This window comes from Ochotona princeps, chromosome 2 (genome assembly GCF_030435755.1).
Source record: "Ochotona princeps isolate mOchPri1 chromosome 2, mOchPri1.hap1, whole genome shotgun sequence".
Lineage (NCBI taxonomy): Eukaryota > Metazoa > Chordata > Mammalia > Lagomorpha > Ochotonidae > Ochotona > Ochotona princeps.
This window is the reverse complement of record NC_080833.1, coordinates 92,785,835-92,805,293: the sequence shown is the minus strand read 5'-3', so window position 1 is coordinate 92,805,293 and position 19,459 is coordinate 92,785,835. Positions and strand designations below refer to the sequence as shown.

Sequence of the window (19,459 nt, the reverse complement as noted above, 5' to 3'; positions counted from 1 at the left end):
AGGGGCTGGCAGGCCTTAGGCAGACCCCTTCTGGGACACTTCCCTGGATGTTCCCCCAACATAGTTATTCTCCTCTGTTTTGTCAGAATGTTGCTCTCAATAAAGCATATTCCTTTACAGTATGACTGCTGTCCTTTTTAAAGAAACAACAAAAAGCGGCACCTGAGTCAACACCTTGCGTGGAATCCTTGCATGTCTTACCTGTGTTGTGTGTCCTGGTGCCTGCCCTGCCATAGCAGTTCAGCAAGTTTGGACGTGTGGAAGAATTCCCTCTTGGGAGACGGTGGCAGTCTCCGCACCCATGAGTGGGACTTGGCACTGTGGAAATAATCAGGTGAACCAGAGGGGAAGTGGAACTGGACATTCAGTTTCTGCAAATTAGAGCATTTGCACAAAAATTCTCTTCACCTCTATCCTATGACCTGACATCTCCCTATTTCTTATACATAGTCTAAATCAGTGAAAAATAGGGAAGGGCCTAGTGCAATGCCTCAATTGGCCAATCTTCTGCTTTCAAATGCTGGGATGCCATATGGGCAGCAGTTTGTGTCCAACTTCCTGCCCAGTCCCTGCTTATGGCCTGGCAAAGCAGCAGAGGATGGCCCAAAGCCTTTGAAACCCCCTGCACCTGTATGGGAGACTGGAAGGGGCCCCTGGCTCCTGGCTTTGGATCAGCTCAGCTCTGGTTCTTTGGCCACTTGGGGAGTGAACCAGCAGATGGAACATCTTTCCCTGTCTCTTATTCTCTCTGTAAATCTGCCTTTCCAATAAAAAATGAATAGATATTTAAAGAAAAAGAGAGATAAAAAGGGAAGTAAAATTGTGGTAGTGCTGGAAGAAGACGTTTGAGTTTAGACTGTGCTGTCCTGTGTCCGCATTTCTGCTTCATTGACTTCTGTGGGAATTTTTTTGTTACTTGCCAGTATGACCTGGAGCTGAGGTGAGACAAGCTGTGCCACACTGGGCCATAGCACACACCAGCACACGAAACACTTGGTGTGTATGTGTGAGGGAGGGTGAGCCCAGTAGTGAGGCAATGCGGTGCTGTCTCCCCTGGGGGGCCACTGCTCCTGCTGATGAGCAAGAGAAATACAACTTGACGCAGATCAGGATGGGCTGAGTACAACACCCATTGACCTGCATGTGAGCTGAATTAAGGGGAGAGCCAGGCTGGGCTAAGTGACTAAATCCATCAGTGTATGCATGAGCCAGAATAAGTGCAGGGTGGCTGGGCTTTGCCACAGCATTAGGTGGCAAGTGTTAGGAAGAGGGGCAAGTCCTCTCAAGCTAAACTGCAGAAGAATCCACCTAGAAGAAGCAAAAGTGGGGCTGGGAGTGGGCCTAATAGGGAAACTGTTGACACCTCCCTAATGGGTTGTAGCTCCCATAGGTGAACATGAGAACCAGGGCTGGGTGTGGACCAGTCTTGGACAGGTTATAGCACTTGCTAGCATAATAGTGAGCTAGATAGTGGGGTCAGTTGAGCTGAGCTATCCTGAAGCACCATTGATGTGTATGACAGCCAAATGGGATGCAGGACAGACTGGACCAGACTGCTGTACATACTGTCATGTGCAGGAACCAGGGCTGGGGGCAGACCTGGAGGGGGTATTTGGGGGTTTCTTTGACTACATAGCTGTTCCTACTGGTATGAGAGAGGACTGAGTGTGTGATGGGCAGGGTTGGGCTGTGCCACGGCCCCCATTGCTTGCATATGAGATGGGGCTGGAGACAGAAACTGCAGCCACGAGTGTGTGTGTAGGATGATGTGGGTGATGGACTGAGCTGGACTCTGTACTGGCTGGCAGACACAACAATCAGGTTTGGGGTCACCTGCTGGACTCAGAACTATAACCACTGTTATAGGATCTGTGGTCTCAGCACAGAGAGCATGTGTTAGAGCTGGGCCTGTTTGGTTGCTGAAGCCTGCACAGTGGATAGCGTGCCCAAATGTACATGGGATCATAACAGATAACTGAAGCCTGCAGAGCACATCTAGTACCAAGGATGGCAGAACAAATTGGACAACTTTGGCAGCCAAGTGTTGACAGCAACTATCAAGGTGAATGGAGACTCTAAGGTGGGCTATGTCAGCCAATGGACCTTGGGAGGATTTCCTCATCCTTGGAGCAACAAAATCAGAACTATTGAAACCACTTGAACACTGAACACTGTCCTCAGGCCATGCTCCACATGGGGGACCCTGGGATGACATTAGGTAGCTGGCTCCCTTCTATGGTACTGATGCAATTTGGATGCTGTATGTGGCTTCTCCACTTCTCTGCCCCCTTTCCCCAAATACATGAAGAAGGAAAAGAAAACTGGAAACAGAAGTCTCATCCAATATCCCCTACTCCTTGACCCCTTCACACCCTAATCAGTAGCCCATATGGGCATGCATCCTTCTCACCTATATCAACATCATCAAAAAGAAAAAAAAATTAAAAAGGAATTTGCTTGTGTTCCCAAGAGGCAGATCAAATGAACCTTTGTTCTCTCTTTCTGACTTTCAGTCACAAATATTTCCTGTCTTTTTGGAAGCTACTCAAATGTATAGTTCATTCTTCCACCATCCCACTTGGCAGAACTTTTGATTTTGTTCCTGGAGTGCTTTTGTTCTTAGCTTCTTTGATTTTGTGCAGTGTTTGAGACCAGGACCTGCCAGGAGCTCTTGGCACCTGAACCACGAGTTGTTGGCCTCCCCTGGTACAGATGCAGAAGTACAATTGTGGTTTCTTCGCCTTTCTGTTGCCTCTCACAGATGGGGTCTAGAAGCCAGTGGAATCTAACCAAACACCAGGGCCTGGGCACTCGCCCAGTGTCAGTCCCAGGTTGATGGCTGCTCACCCTAGGCCAGCTGTATGACACACAGCACCACACAGTCTGCCTCTCAGGGTCAGAAGGGGCTGACAGCTGTTTTCTGTCACAACAGGCATTGAAGGCCCAGTCCTTAAAGGGACTCCCTGGATAGATGAAGCCGTTCTGACAATGTCTGTGAAAGCTGCTGTGGTTTGCAGGGCAACAGGTGCTCCAGAAAGAAATGGGGGTTGTTATACATTTCAGAGCATGGATTTGTGGCCACTCCACCTTGGCCTTCTGCACATCACTTTTGTGGATTTCATATTTCATGAGAGCCTTGACATGCACATGCACTTGGTCCCAGGCGTCTGGACACACTCTCAAACCTGAGTGACCTTGCACCTGGCTCAGGTGATGCATCTCATTCCTTTTTCTCTTGGATCACTGCTTGCTGTTTTGTTTAGTTTTAGTTTCAGTTTTTATTTTTCGAGATACAGTTGCTTAAGCTCAGGGATTTCATCTTCCACCCTTCCCTTTCTCCTACTCCCCCACTGTTTTCGCTTATAACAATAGCATAGTCCTTCAAGAACAGTCACAAGTTCATCACTCTGCTAATAACTGTATCATAGCATTTGTAGATGTAGACAATGGTAGAAAGTTCAGCATCCATTGTCAAGCTATATTTAACAGCTTCACTGGAAGTCCATCTTTTATTCAGAAGTAGAGATGCATACAGCAATGTATGTTCACTTTGTGATGTACCTGCCTCCATGTTACACAGTAAAACACAGTAGTGTTTTCTTTTATGTTTCCCTGCTGCTCTCATAGTCCTGTAGCTAAAATAATAATGAACATATTATGAGGCTTGACTTTCAGATAGAACTAGATTTCAGAATCTCAAAGCTATTGTGACACTATTAAACATAAAAATTGTTTGTTTTTATTTATTTGAGCAAGAGAAAGACTAATTCACTGCTTCACTCTTCGCAGGTCCAAGTACTTGACCCACACGTGGAGCTCCACATGGTACTTTCCAGGGTATACATAGGCATGAAGCTGGAGTTGGAAGTGGACAACAAGTTGAAGCCAGGCACTCTGCTATGTGATGTCCATGTCTCAGTTGACACATTAACTCCTGGATAAATGCCCAGTCCATCAATGTTAATCTTGACTTAAAGATGTTTTATTTTATTTATTTTTCAAGATTTATTTAGTTATTTAGATGGTTCACATTCCAAATGGTTCCAACAGCCAGAGTTGGGTAGATCTGAAGTCAGGAACCAGGAGATTCTTCCAGGTCTCCCACACTGGTGTAGGGTCCCAAGGTTTCTGGGCCATCCTCCACTGCTTTCCCAGGCCACAAGTAGGGAGCTCGATGGGAAGTGGAGCATCCAGGACATGAACTGGTGCCCATATGGGTCGCGCTATTTACAAGGCAAGGACTTAGGCACTAAGATTTGTTTATTTTTAATTGAAAGGAGATTTTTTTAAAAGATTTATTTATTTTTATTACAAAGTCAGATATACAGAGAGGAGAGACAGAGGGGAAGATCTTCCGTCCCTTGATTCACTCCCCGTGTGACTGCAACGGCCGGTGCTGCGCCAATCCGAAGCTGGGAACCTGAAACCTCTTCCAGGTCTCCCACACGGGTGCAGGGTGCCAAGGTTTCTGGGCCATCATCAATTGCCTGCCCAGGCCACAGGAAGGAAGCTGGATGGGAAGTGGAGCTGCCAGGATTAGAACCGGCACCCAATATGGGATCCCGGAGCGTTCAAGGCAAGGACTTTAGCCACTAGGCCACACCACCGAGAACTGAAAGGAGATTTATAGAGAAAAGGTAAGGCAAAGAAAGAAATTTTCTATTTGTTGATTCATCCCCCAAAGGGTTGTAATGGCCGAAGCTGAGGAGATCCAAAGACAGGAGCCAGGAACTTCCTCCAGGTCTTTCAAGTGGTACAACAATCCAAGATTTTGGGCCATCCTCTATTTCCTTCCCAGGTTACAAACAGGGAGCTGGCTGGGAAGCAGAGCAGCTGGGACACACCATCACCCATATGGTTTGCCAACAATTAGGCAGAAGAGTAGCTTGCTAAGCCATAGTGCTGGCCCAAAGATTTATTTTTTATTTTAAAGGTAGAATGACAGGCAAAGGGAGAGACACACAGAGAAACCTTCCATCCAGTAATCCATCCCCAAACAGCTGCAACAGCCAGGACTGGGCCAGGCTGAAGCCAACTGCCAAGACCACCATGTGGGTCTACCACACTGGTGGAAGGGATCCAAGACCTGGGTCAAATCCCTTGCCTTCCTGGGCCCACTGAGAGCTCTACTGGATGTGGAGCAGCTGGGACTAGGATCAGTGCTCTCTTATGGGATGCTGGCAGTGCAAGTGGCGGCTTTCTCAGCTGTGCCCCAACACTGGCTCCAATTGTGTTCATCCTCATGAGTGTTACCAAGCTGACAGAGGGGCCACTCCCATTGGACCGGCCAGGAAAGGGACACTGCAGAGAGTCAGTCATTTGCTCTTGAGCCCAGAGCTGGGTGAGACTGTGCTGGGCTCCCTGGGAGCCACTGGCTTCAGTGGACAGCAGTCAAAGGTTCTTCATAAATGGAAAGCCTCAGGCCCTGGTCCAAGACTCTGTGGGAGAGATGGGACATGCAGCAGTGTGTCTGGAGCTGGCATCTTGAGAGTTGAGTCATGGTAGGATTGAGGCTCAAGATCAGAGTCACAGACAGTGCCCTGTGTGATCTGTGGTGTGTGCCCTGCACCAAGTGAATTCAAATCCAGTGAGCACAGGGATCCCAGGGCTGTAGTTGGTATCGTGTTTGAGGGGTCATGTGGGTCTTGCGTTGATAGAGTTTGCTGCAAGTGTCTGATGACAAACGTTTTTCACCCCTCCCTTTCTGGCTCCCTTTACTCCAGTGCCTCCCGTGTTGGGACAGGGATGGGGGAGGATCCTTTATTGTGTCTCGTGTGCACTGACCTTCTGGATGAGCCCTGGTGTTGGGCACAGAAGGACACGCATGGAGGAGTCCATCCCAGAACTAAGTGTAGTTGGAAAACCACAGGCCCAGCCGACTGGACCGGGTGTGGGGCACCCCTGTGTGCTGGAGAGCACAGCCCTACCTCAGCTCCCAGGTGCTCATGTGTCACCCAGGCTTAATTTCTTGGTGGCAGCAAAGCCTACTTCATCCCAGACTCAGATGACAATCTTCCCACGAGGTCTCATTGTACACTGTGCATCCCATTACACCCTCTATCAAAGCACATTCCTCCTCATCAGCTCTGGCTTAGATCCCCACTGCATGGCCTTGGGGATTAAGGAAGAGCTGGCCCGACTTGGGGAGGCAGTGTGTGCCAGGATGTTTGGCACGGGCAGTCCTACATCTCCTGAAATCCTTTAATGCCTATCAGGGAACTCCCAGTACTGATATGAAGGCTGACAGAGCCCAGCTGAGCATTTTGTGCCTGGTGCCCTGGGGCCGGGCTGGAGGTGAGCCAGGTTAGGGCACAGCGAGGTTGGGCTCTGGTAATAGGTACAGAAATCTGGACTTGCTGCGTTCAGAGGGAAGGCCAGGGCCCTTTCTGGAGGACCTAGGTTGGCCTCTGAGAGGTGCTGGCATGTTCTCATCCCCTTGTCTTATTTTTGTGGTGTGAGAGGGTGATGGTCCCTCCCCTGTGATCAAACCCAGACAACGCACCAGAGAAGAGAGTGAGCAGACAGGGAGGGGCAGGGCTTCCTGTGGGAGGGGAGGAAAGCACAGAGTTCAGTGTCACAGAGATCCAGCCATGCTGGAACCAGACCTGTGCCCCAAGAAGAAACGTGAGCCTGGGAAAGCTCTTCCCTCTGTATGGCTCAGTTTCCCTCCTGAATGTGCAGGGTGGGCAGAGGGTTTCTTAAGCCTGCACAGTCCCCTGCAGTGCACAAAATACCCTTACAAGTCTCACCTTGCATTCATGTGTATAAATTCCCTTCCTTCTAGCTTGCTTGCTTTATTTTAAAAGAAAGATTTGTGTATTTTACTTGAAATTTAGAGTTACAGAGAAAGGAGAGACACACAGAGATATTCTTTGTCTACTGGTTGAATCCTCAAAGAGCTGCAATGGCCAGATATGGGCTGCTCTGAAGCAAGGAGCCAGGGGTTTCTTCTGTGTCTCCCATTGGGTACAGGTCCCATGGCCTTGGGCTATCTTCTGCTGCTTTCTGAGACCAGAAGCAAGGGTCAGAAATAGAATAGCTGGGACATGAACTGGTGTCCATGTGGGATGTCAACACCACGGTCAGAGGATTAGCTTGCTCCACCAATATGCCAACGCTGGGTAAATTCCCTTTCCTACCATTACTGTGTCTTATACCAATGCCTGTTCACTATCCTGCCTGTCACTGGCTGCTCCTTTTCTTAGCAGCCCACCTGGAAGGTCCTATATCACCTGGGTGTAGGCCCTGCATCCCCAACCCTCTGACGGACAACTCAGCTGTGATCCTGACAGTGTCTGAGGTTACAAGAAAGAGGTGGGATTGATCTCAGCCGTCTTGCTTCCTTGTGCAACTTGGTTAGACCATGTAGTCTTGCAGGTACCCCAGGAAACAGAGGTGGCCCCTCTGTGGTACGGGGCCTCTCACTCACTGCTTGGCATTACGGCGTGATCCCTATGGATGTGCAGAGACTCACATTCAGTGACCAGAAGCCTAGGGGTGGGCATCCACACAGTAGGGAGCCAGGATCCTAGGGCCTTCACACTGGGTGGCTCTGTCCTGTCTGCTAGGTCTCCAGGACACTCTCTCTGCTCATTCGCTTAGAGGCCTTCCAGAGCCCACCCCCAAGTCCCTGTGAGATGCAATTCTTGAGTTCTGGCATTTTAAGAAAAGATTTATTTATTTTTTTATTGGAAAGTCAGATTATTTAGAAAAGGAGAGACTGAAAGATCTGTCCACTGATTCACTCCTCAAGTTGCTGCAACATCCAGAACTGAGCCAACCCAAAGCAAGGAGCCAGGAGCTTCTTCTGGGTCTCCCATTTGGTTGCAGGGTTTGAAGATGTTGGGCCATCATCTACTGATTTAACAGGCCACAAGCATGGAGCTGGATGGGAAGTGGCATTGCTCGGATACAAACTGGCGCTCATATGGTATCCTAAGGCATACAAGGTGAAGACTTTAGCCATTAGGTTACCGTGTCGGGTTGAAGTCATGGCATTGCTAATGTCCAGTCCTTATCCTGGGGTCCACGCGGGTTATGGATCTGTAGGACTGAGTCCTGCCCTGCTCACTCCCTTCTGAGATTGAGCATTTCAGGTGAAAAGATTGAAAGCAGCTTAACTGCAGCCCTTTATTTTTGGAAGCATTAGAAACAGCCACTCTGAGATTTCTCCTTTAAACCTGGTTGGAGATTCACAGACTGCTCTTGACTTTTGCATGGCCTTGTGAAAACATTGTAGCTCAGCCTCCTCCACCCTGACTTGTCATTTCTTCACTCCTCATTTCCTCACCCGACTTGCATCAATTTCCTCCTCTCTTTCCTGATCTGCAGCCTGAAGCCCACAGAAATGGCCCGTGGAGCTAGACTCTCCCCAGCTCCTTCTTGCAGCAGCCTCCTTGGCCGGCTGGGCTCCAGGATGTGGCTCTCCTGCTCTGCTTCCTGCTGGCCAGAACACTGAAGGCAGTGTTTGTCCATGGCACATTTTCAGCCATTCAAAATGAGCACTGCTGGTGTTTGGAACCTCATCATATTAGCTGTGAGGCTGGGCTGTGCATGCCAGGGTGTCTAGCAGCACACCCAGCCTGTGCCAACTAGATGCTGGCAGCCCTGTGTGGGAGAATTCATGTGGAGGCACAGAGTGTTCCCTGAGTCTGGACACAGGCAGGGCCTCGGCTGAGAAGTATGGACCACCCTGAATAGGTGAGAGACACTGAGAACAGAGACGTCTGAGCTCCCCCACTCCCTCGTTGACAGCCTGGATCCACACACTGCAGACCTAAGGAGGTGTTAGCTGGTTTCCAGAACCTGTTTTTCTGCAGTGTGGCAACCTTGCCCTCTAACTTACAAACCCACTTTTTTGTTAATGATCTGCTCAGCTCTTCACATATCCATTTTTAAAATAAAACAAAAATAAAGGAAAATTGGGGCCAGCTTTGTGGCATAGTGTGCTAAGCTTTTGTTTATGGTGTCAGCATTCCATATGACTACTGGTTCAAGTCCTAGACACACCACTTCCAATGCAGCTCCTTGCTAAAGTGCCTGGGAAAGCAGCAGAGGATGGCACAATGCTTGGGCCTCTGCACCCATATGGATGACCTGGAAGAAGCTCCAGGCTCCTCACTTTGAACTGGACCAGCTCTGGCCATTGTAGCCATTCAGGGAATGAATCAGTGAATAGAAGACATCTGTCTCTTTCTACAACTCTGCCTTTCACATAACAGTAGATAAATCTTAAAAAAAAAAAAGAAAGGAAAATAGGATCCAGCATGATAGTGTAATGGTTAATGTCCTGGCCTTGAACGCGCTGGGATCCCATATGGGTGCCGGTTCTAATCCCGGCAGCTCCACTTCCCATCCAGCTCTCTGCTTGTGGCCTGGGAAAGCAGTCGAGGACGGCCCAAAGCACTGGGACCCTGCACCCACGTGGGAGACCCGGAGGAGAAGTTCCTGGCTCCTGGCTTCAGCTCGGCATAGCACCAGCCGTTGCAGTCACTTAGGGAGTGAATCATCAGATGGACGATCTTCCTCTCTGTACATCTGCCTTTCCAATAAAATAAATAAATCTTTAAAAAAATAAAAAGGAAAATCAACTTCAGGCCCGTTTGTTCAGTGTCTCTTGGTTTTGAAACAGGCTCTGTCATCAAAGATGAAAGTTGGCAGGTAGAGCATCTTTCTTGTGCAGGTTGGACCACAGGGCACAGGGCACAGGGACTTCAAACACCCCTGCGCCACCCTCTGCATTACTAGGACACATGCATCAACAGCAAAAGCCAGGGCTCAGATCCAGGACCAGACAGCTCAGGGTCTTCTCACAGTGCATCCTGTGCTCTGGGGAGCCTCCAGGCTCTTTTCTGGAGGGCAGCGTGTGGCCTCGGCCTGTGGTGGGACAGGGCTGTAGTTGCTCGTACAGCATGTTCTACATTACCTCCGACCACTGCACTCAAGATGCTGGTTTTGACCTGACCCAGTGCTGGCGGTTGAGGTCATCTGGAAAGTGAACCAGCAGATGGAAGATCTCTTTGGCTCTCCCTCCTTCTCTCTATGACTTTCATAATAAATAAGTAAATCTTAAATAAAAATAAATAAATAAATGCATAAATAAATTTGTGGACGGTGCAGTGACTCAACAGGCTAATCTTCTACCAATGGTAGTAGCATATTATATGGACACCGGTTCGTATCCTGACTATTCCACTTCCAATACAGCTCCCTGCTTATGAACTGGAAAAGCAGTGGATAATGGCTCAAACCTTGGGTCCCTCCAGTCACATGGGAGACCCAGAATTAACTCCTGGCTCTTGGCTTCAGACAGACCCAACAACAGCCTTCGTAGACAGTTGCAGAGTGAACCAGTGTGGAAGACCTCTCTCTGTAAATCTGCCTCTCAATGTTAAAAATAAATATATAATACATTTTTAAAAAAAAAACTTCCTGATCATGCAAAAGCATGAATAAGCAGTGCACATAATCCTAGCTACTGGACCAAAAGGCTCAGTTACCCATCTCCAAGGAAACCACGGAAACCACCTTCCAATCCTCTGCTTTGGGAGTCCTTCCCCTCCCCGTGGGCTTGGATTTATGAGGTCTAGAGGAGCTTTTGGCCTTAGGAGCTGAATTAAAATCCTGGAATAAGAGCTCGCTTTTTGAGCTGGCTTTAGTGGCCCGAGCCTGTCAGAGCTCTTGAGAACCCAGAAGCCGAGACAGGGAGGCTGAGCAGCGTCAGGAGAGGAAGGGAGGGAGAGAGGAGAGCTGTGCTCTTTCACAGTCTTGCTTTGTGTGTAGTGTGCACTGCCAACTCGGTGGACTCAGAAGACACTGGATTGTGGAGGGGACTTGTTGGCCAGGGTTAGAATGTGGGGGTGACCAGAATTCAATCTTAATCCTAAAACATCCTATTGGGGCAGAAGTAAGTCTTGCAGGCCTCTCTGGTTGGTGGGTCTTGGGGGTGTGGTAGAGCACGATTGGCCCAACGGATGGCACTGCAACCAGGTCCTACCCCTTCTGCTCTGGGCACTCAGAGAATCCAGGCCTGTTTTTGCTGATGCTTGTAATCTGAAAGTGCAGTCACAGCTCATGACCATGACATAGAGTTCATGTTCCTCAGGGTTCCTGACTCAGGTAGGGTGACAGGAGGGCTTCCTCCTGGGTGGTGGTCGTGGGGCTGGGACCAGTGAGGCAGCTGGGGGAATGGGAGAGAACTCTATAACCCACTGCCATTGGAAGCCTCTGCCTGATGTTCTCCAGAGCTCCCTGAGTGGATTCCTCTGTGTTGTGTGCTCCTCTCTATGTGTTCCTCTCTGTGCATTTCTTTTTTTTTTTTTTTTAAGATTTATTCATTTTATTACAGCCAGATATACACAGAGGAGGAGAGATAGAGAGGAAGATCTTCGGTCCGATGATTCACTCCTCAAGTGAGCCACAACGGGCCAATGCCGATCCGAAGCTGGGAACCTGGAACCTCTTCCGGGTCTCCCACGCGGGTGCAGTGTCCCAATGCATTGGGCTGTCCTCAACTGCTTTCCCAGGCCACAAGCAGGGAGGTGGATGGGAAATGGAGCTGCCGGGATTAGAACCGGCGCCCATATGGGATGCCGGGGCTTTCAAGGCGAGGACTTTAGCTGCTAGGCCACGCCGCCGGGCCCTCTCTGTGCATTTCTTGTGGAGTGTTTCTACCAGAGACAAACTCACACTGGTAAGATATCTCTATCTCTGATGCATCCCCCACAGCGTCTCTCCCAGCTGGTTCAGATTATAACCTGCTTCAGGAATAGACACATTCCAGCTATGAGGAAAAGAAATTCACCATGCAGGACTGTAGTGCACCTGATTGTTCAGACATACTGCATGCTCACTGAAATGGAGTTGCTCACCTGTGCAGACCTCCACTAGCTGGGAATCATCTGGAGGGTGCAACGTGGTCTTTCAAGGCAGGGTGCTGGGCACCTGTTATTAGTAATTAATTTGACTGCTTCCTTAAGGCTTTTGCATTACTTTGTGTAAGCCTTTGGCATGTAGGGTCCAGAACCCTTACAATTATTCTGTCCCCCAGAACCTTGAATGTGAAATGAGGGGTTGAGATCCCAGATGACCTGCCTTGGGAGTCTTGCCCCCGATTCATTGGGTGGGTCCCAAAGAGAGGAGGTATATTGGCTTTTTTTTTTCTTGGTCTTCCCCACAGCTCCTGATTGTAACCAAAGCTAGTGGCTGAGTGAGAAATTCAAGTTGGGTCTGGAATTTCCTAACATACATACAGGGGATGGAGTATTGCAGAGGGTTCGTGCAAAATGTCTCCACAACACAGAACCAGGGCCTTGTGCTCAACTCTTGTCACCCACGGTTCTCTACAAAGCTGTTCCATGATGGTTCATGTCAAAGCTCACTCTTTCCTTGTACAGAGTATGTCTCTAGTGCTTACATGGGCCATGGCCAGAGAAGGTGCTAGGTTCCCTGGCTCAGGGCAGGGGGTGCTGGGTACCTGGGAACCCAGCTGACTTCCCTCCTCACCCCAACTGCCCTATGACTGACAAGACTCACAAGCTCACCCAGAGCCATGCCATCCTGTGCTACCTCGCCCACAAGCATACGTGTGTGCATGGGGCTGGCTGCAACATGCAAGAAAGGACGTTAGGCATCCCTTTGGGTGAAATTCTGGGTGTTAATATCTGTTGTAGGTGTTACAGAGGGGGTGGAGATGAAAAAGAAGAATAGGTGGACATTTGGGAATCAGGTAACAAACAAAATTTTGATTGCAGTACACTATAGCCTCCAGCTCAAGATCAGAGGTGTTGGAGCGAGACCAGCAATAAGTAATAATAATAATAATAATAATAATAATAATATCAAGAACAAATAGAGAAGAATAGATGTGACTCAGAGGGCTAAGCTCAACTTCAGACATCTGCATTACGTATCAGAATGTCTGGGATCAAATGGGACAGAATAGAAAATGTAGAAATAAATACACACATAGTCCACTGATTTTTGACAAGGTTCTGAGAACACACAGAAGGAAAAGAGAAGCCTGTTCAATACGTGGTACTGGAAAAACGGGATATCTGATTTGAGAAGAATCACAGAAGCTCCACCTGTCACTCACTGTCTACAAAGCCAAATGAAATTGCTGACAGATACTGTAACAGTGCAAGAAGAAAACAGAGGAAATGTTCCACGACAGTGTTGTGAAGAATGGGTTTGGTTCTGTTTGTTTTGCTTTGTGTGAATAAAAAATTCAAAAGCACAGGTAACCAAATAAACACAGGAACATGGGTTTTATCAAGTGCAAAAGGTTTCGCACAGAAAAAAAACAGCCAAGTAAGAAAACAATTTACAGAATGGGAGAGAAATATTTGCACACTATGCATCCGCCAAAGGATTAATCTGCAGCATATATAAGAATCTTAAACTACTTAGCAGCAGAAAATCTGATTAAACAAAGGGAAAAGACATGAACAGACATTTCTGAAGAAAAGACAGACACATTACCAACAGGGACATGAAAAACGCTCCTTGACACCAATCATGAGGTGCGACGGACGGCTTGGCAGGGAGCAATCAGTCCGACGGGAACAGGACCCCGGGAACGGTGGGCAAGGATTCGGCGAGTGACAAACAGACACGACAACTCAAGGCAGTTGTATCTGAGTTCATTTTGCAAAAGCAAGGCATCAACTTATATACAATAGATTATTGCAAAGGGACATTTTCTTTGTTTATTCATGTGGTTACATTTTTACAATTATTCCAGGGAGGGAAGCAGGGCTGTTGAGAAAAGATTGTTCTCTAATAGCCTGGTGACAGACTGCGGTTGCTATTTGTTATGGATGCGGTTTGTCACCACTTGCAGTTTTAATCATTAAGCAGTTAGCTCTCATTGTGCTTTGTGCCTTACATTGGTTTTAATATTAACCTATCTATTTTTCTTAGTTCTTCTTCCTGTGTGGCTTTTTAAGCTATAGATCTCTACTATAATCTTCTTTTTAGGAATCCTCAAAAACAGTCCCAAGTAGGTTTATTAAAGCTAGTGACCTGATAGTTTTCATCCTATACTGCTTGCAATCCTTGTCCAGTCTTCTGTCAGAAGGTTTCATAGAACTATAAAGGAATATTGAGCTTTTGCCGCACATGAATAGCATTATTCCAGTCATAAAGAGAAGAGCAAAGAGAGTACAGCCAGGAATGTCAAGACCACTAGAGATGCAGCCAAATCCAGGAGGCATCCTTCCCTGAAGCTTCCTCCTCAGCCTGGTGATTTCTCATGCAGGCTCCACTGGAGGTGGCGTGACAATGAGGGAAATGCAAATCAAAGTCACCAGGAAATACCACCCCATGGTGTGTCAGTTACCAAGGGGAAAAATGCTCATATGGATATGGAGAAAAGGAGACCCTTTCATACTGTTGCTGGGAATGCAAACCACTATAGTCACAAATGGAGAATCAAATGACATTTCCTAAAAAAAAAAATAGAACTACAATAGGATTCATCAATCCCACCCTGAACCAAAGGAGACAAAATGAGCATGTTGAAGACAAGTTCCTACTCTTGTTTATTTACAATAGACAAGATGAGGAATCAAACCTGTGTCGCTCAATGGATGAATGGAAAAAGAGAAAGTGCTACACACACATATCGTGGCATACTCTTCAGTCATAAGAAACAGTTGAAATAATCGCAGCACTTGTGGAAACATGGATGAACCTGAAGTATATTATGATATCATAAGTATATTATGATAAGTGAGCTAAGGCAGGCAAAAAGATACACACCCTATGAACTCACTCATTTTTTAACTTCCTTGTTTTTTGTGTTTTATTGTTTTGTTTTGTTTTTGCAGTATTGCAGACCTTGGGAAAATTAAAAAACAAAACAAAACAAGCAAAACCAAAAAAACCAGGAACAAAGCTGCTCTGTTGTCAGTTAACTTTTCCACATTGACTTTCTCCTCCCTCTCCGTTCCTCTGCTGGCCCCCTCCTTCCTCTAACTGTGTTCCTGCAGGCTGTGTCTGAGAGAAAACCCATTACAGCAAACACCACATTCTCTAAGCTGTCTCTCTGTGTCTGGATTTGGGCTCGTAGTGACAGTGATTTATAACCATCCTCGCTGTGGTGTGCTAGCTGGGTGACATTTTTAGGCTATACCTGTTTGTGGTTCATGATAATCGTTAGAACACACTCCTTTTTGAAAAGTCCTGAAAATATCCCATGATTCAAATGGGCCAAATGTCTTTTTGTGTGATTTTCCTTTTTTATGCATTACTTTTACTTCATTCATAAGTTGTATATACATAGATATGTATTTACTTATTTCAAGAGTCCTTTTCAGTTCTTCCTTTTTATTTGAAAGGCAGAAAAAGAGACAGAGATCTTATTTACTGGTTCACACCTAAAATATCTGCATAAAGGGTACAGAAGACAAACCTGAGCAACTGACTATGGTGTTACTTATGAGATGTGCGATCCAGTTCCCTGCTATTGTGTCTGGGAATGCAGTGGGAGATGGCTCAAGTGCTTGGGCCCCTGCAGTCACATGGGAGAGCCAGTTGGAGTTCTCAGCTCCTGGCTTCTGCCTGCTCCAACTCTGGCTGTTGTGCCACTTGGGGAGTATACCAGCAGATGAAAGGTCTCTGTTTCACTCTGACTTTCAAATAAAAATGAAAAACAAAAAAGTATGAGAAAAAATAAAGTAGGATTTCAGAAAAGTATAATAGAATCAAGGTTCAAGTTTAAAAATTATGGAAATGAAGAAATAGTACAGACATTAAAAATATACCGACCTTCACCAACATGCTTGCTGAACAGGAAACTGATTTAATGAAATTGTTATCTAAACTGATAAGAATTTTAGTCCAAACAAAAACTAAATAGGAAATGACAAGCGAATAAAATTAGGGATGAGAAAGAGGACTCAAAAATTAGCACAAGAGCAAGGGTTGGGTCCAACAGCTAAGATGACTGTTGGGAGGCCCACATCCAACAATAGTGTATACAAGTTTGGTTTCCAGCTCCTGTTCTGGATTCCAGTTTCCAGCCAATGAGACCCTGATGGGCAGCAGAAAATGGGTCAAGTAATTGCAGCCCTGTCACCAATGTGGAAGATTTGGTTGAAGTTCTTGCTCCTGCATTTGCCCTCGGCCCAGCCTAAACCAGGGAATTGCAAGCACTTGGCAAGCAAATACATAGATGGGATCTCTCTCTCTCTCTCTCTCTCTCTCTCTCTCTCTCTCTCTCTCTTCCTTAGATCACACTCTGACCCTGCATGTGCTCAGCCTCTGGAAACCTCTGGGACTAGGAGCTAACTTGGATCTTCCTATCTGTTACAGATAGGGATCAGTGCCAAACTGCAGGCCTCCAGATCTCCTGGAAAAAGGAAAGAGACTGGTTCTTAGCCAGGTCCTGTCCCTGCCAGCCCAAAGCACTGCCCTGAAGTCACAGCTCATTCCCACTGAAGTCACCTCCCCAGCAAGAGGCTCATGATGCTTGATTAATGGGCATTGGTGTGAAGAGCAAGGGATCCACCTCAGGGCAGGGCAGGTGCTGTGCAGCTGTGGGTGTGGCTGTTCTAAGATCCAGTTTCTGGGTGCTGCAGTGTGTGTGTGCCTGTGTCATCATGTGCCAATGTGTGTGAGTGCCGGTATGTGTGTGTGTGAGAGGGGGATGTTAGGTTTTTGGGTGCTGCCTCACCTGGAGTAGATAAGGACAGCATCAGAGTCACTCTGTCACTGACCTCAGGTCCAACTCTGCAAGCTCATACCACCTGCCTGCTGGAATACAGTGTCCAACTATGAGGAAGAGATGCACGATGGGGTCCTTTCCTGGTCAGACCTCTGCTCAGCTGATGCCGACTGACAGAGTTACCCAGGGAGGCCACCCATTGCTCACCTGGGTAGGCCTCCTTAGCTGCAGCTGAGCCTGTACTTCCCTGGCCCCTGAGGGTGCAGTGTGGCCTCCCAAAGCAGGGCCAGGGAGGGGGTACTGGGAACCCACGTTTCAGTATTATGTCCAGCACCCTTACATTCTTTTTCCAGACCTTGGATGTGAGACTGGACATTCAGATCCCACATGCCCTGTCTCGGGGGTCTTGCCCATGACTCCCAGGGAGGGTCCCAGGGAGAGGCTGCACACTGGGGAGATTTTGTTTCACCTTGGTCTTCTCCACAGCTCCCAACTATGACCAAACTCAGTGGCTGAGTGAGAAATTCAAGTTGGGCCTGTAACTCCCCAAGGAATGTACATTGGATGGGATGGCTGGGGAGGGGTTTTGGGGTGGGGGATGCAAAGTGTCTCTGTATCCACATCCTTCCCAAGGTTAGAGGAGTAGGACCAGGAACTTGTGCTCAACCATTGTCATTCCTGGTTGACTGTGCTGCCTTTCATGTGGTTGTGTGTCCCAACTCACTCATCCTTGTATAGCATGGTTACCCAGGCATGCCGTGGGCTAGGCACAGAGGGTACCAGGTCTCCTATGTGCCCTTGCTCAGGGTAAGGGTTTCTGCATGCCTGGGAGCCCAGCTGACTTCCTTCCTCACTCCCAACCCCTAGCTGCCCACTTGATGAATGGGACTCAAGCTCACCCAGACCAAGCACAACCTCTGAGAGTGGGGTTGGTTGCTGGGCATGGGGCTGTGGCCATGGCCACCCTCTGGGCTTGGCTAGGGTGTAATGCTTTGGTCTCTGTCGTGTGGGCTGCAGATAGGGACACAGAATAGATGTGGGTGGACATTTTTGAGAATAGAAGATGTGGGTGGACATTTTTGAGAACCAGCTGAGCAACACTGCCAGTAACTTGTTGCAGTCTGCTTCAGGAGCCAGGAGTCCAATGGGTCTCCCATGTGGGTGCCAGATCCAAAGACTTTGTCCCAATCTCTGCTGCTTTCCCAGACCATTAGCAGGGAGTTGGGTCAGAAGTGGAAGTCCGCGGGACTCTATCCACATGGGAGACCTGAAAAAAGTTACAAGCTTATGGTTTTGACTGATCTTTCTCAGGCAGTTGCAGTGATTTGGGCAGTGAACCCGCAGGTGGATGAGCTCACTGTCTCTGCATCTCTCCCCAAGAGTCTCTTTTTCAAGTGAAATCATTAAAAAAAAAAAAAGGAAAAAAAGAAAAGAAAAACCTTGCAGGCTCAGCAGACAGGGGAAGGGGGCTTGGAGAGCAGGTGGAGAAGGAACATGTGGGACACGGACTGAGCTCCCCTCATTGCTACTTGTCTGTCACCCAGGACCAATGTGTCTGGAAAAAAGCCTAGTTTGTCACCATCTGGGCTTTAGTTTGAGGCATTGGTCCTGGGCTTTCAGGCTAGAGTCTTTCCTCTATCCCATTTTCCTACCATTTTCAGCTCCTTCTCAGCTCTGGCTCAAGTCCTGTCTTGCGCCCTTGGAGATTAAAGAAGAGCCATCTCCGCTGTGGGAGAGAGAGGAGCTAGGGATTGTTACCCTGAGGCTCTCAGGAAAGGTGGCCCTGAGACTCTTGGAATCCTTTGTCCACAACCTGGACCCTCTCTCTCCTGCTCAGAAGTTGCACAAAGCACAGCTGAGTGTTGTCCAGCCTGGTGCCTGGGGGCTGGGCTGGAGGTGAGATAGGTTAGAGACAGTGAAATGGGGCTCAGGCACCAGGTGGAGAAGGCAGCACTTCCTGCTCTCAGGGGGACTAATTAGGGCCTAGCTGGCCTTCCTTGCCTGTCTTACCTCATGGTATCTGAGTTCATTCGTTTTCTCAGAGTCACTGTGTTACAGGCACACAGGTAGTTAGGGGAGGTGCTAGGATCTGGCAGCTCAGCTGAACCCTTTGAAGGTGTGGGGGTCTGCGACGGACAGCCCCTGCCAAACCGCCGAGGAGTTGCTGGACCACGGAGGTCCTTGAGGGCAGCTCTGGAGCATGCAGGTTTTGAACGCCACAGCATGAGATGTAGCAATGGAAGGGGAACAGATGTGAAGGAGAGTTGTTAGGCAATCAGAGCAGGACAGAGAGGAGAGACAAATTCCTGGCCAGAGAAGTTTATTATTTTTTTTTTAATTTAAATCTTATTTTTAAATGTCTGTTACATTGGTGAGGAGGCTACAGACCCATGCAGGTCTCTGGGTAGGATGTTATTTGTGTAGCCTCAATTGTTCTTAGATGGTGTTGGCTTCTCAGCTCCCGGTGTGAGAAACCACTTGATTCTTTCCGGATGGCAGTCTATGTCTATTTCAGTATGTCCTTGGCCTTGGATGCTTGGTGGAAAATTTGGCCCAGAACGCTGTTCAACCAGCAGAGCAGGTTTATTAAAAAGGGAAAATAGACCCGAGCGGGGCTAACTAACAGCATGCACACAGACACACATGTGGCAGAGTCAGTTAGGGGTGGGGTCTATATAATAAAAGCCAGCAGAGTGCCAGGAGAATGAGAGCGATGCTGAACTGGCTTGTGCCAACCACCTCACTTTCCCTCTCCTCTGGGAGTCAAGAGTCTGGAATAAGTTGAGTTAG

At 47.9% G+C, this 19,459-nt stretch overlaps 1 protein-coding gene across 1 annotated transcript in view; it reads right to left on the bottom strand.

Moving 5' to 3' along the window:
- Positions 1 to 19,459, bottom strand: part of LOC105941642 (glutathione S-transferase Mu 1-like) — a 127,467-nt gene that overhangs the window by 49,106 nt on the left and 58,902 nt on the right. The window lies entirely within an intron of this gene.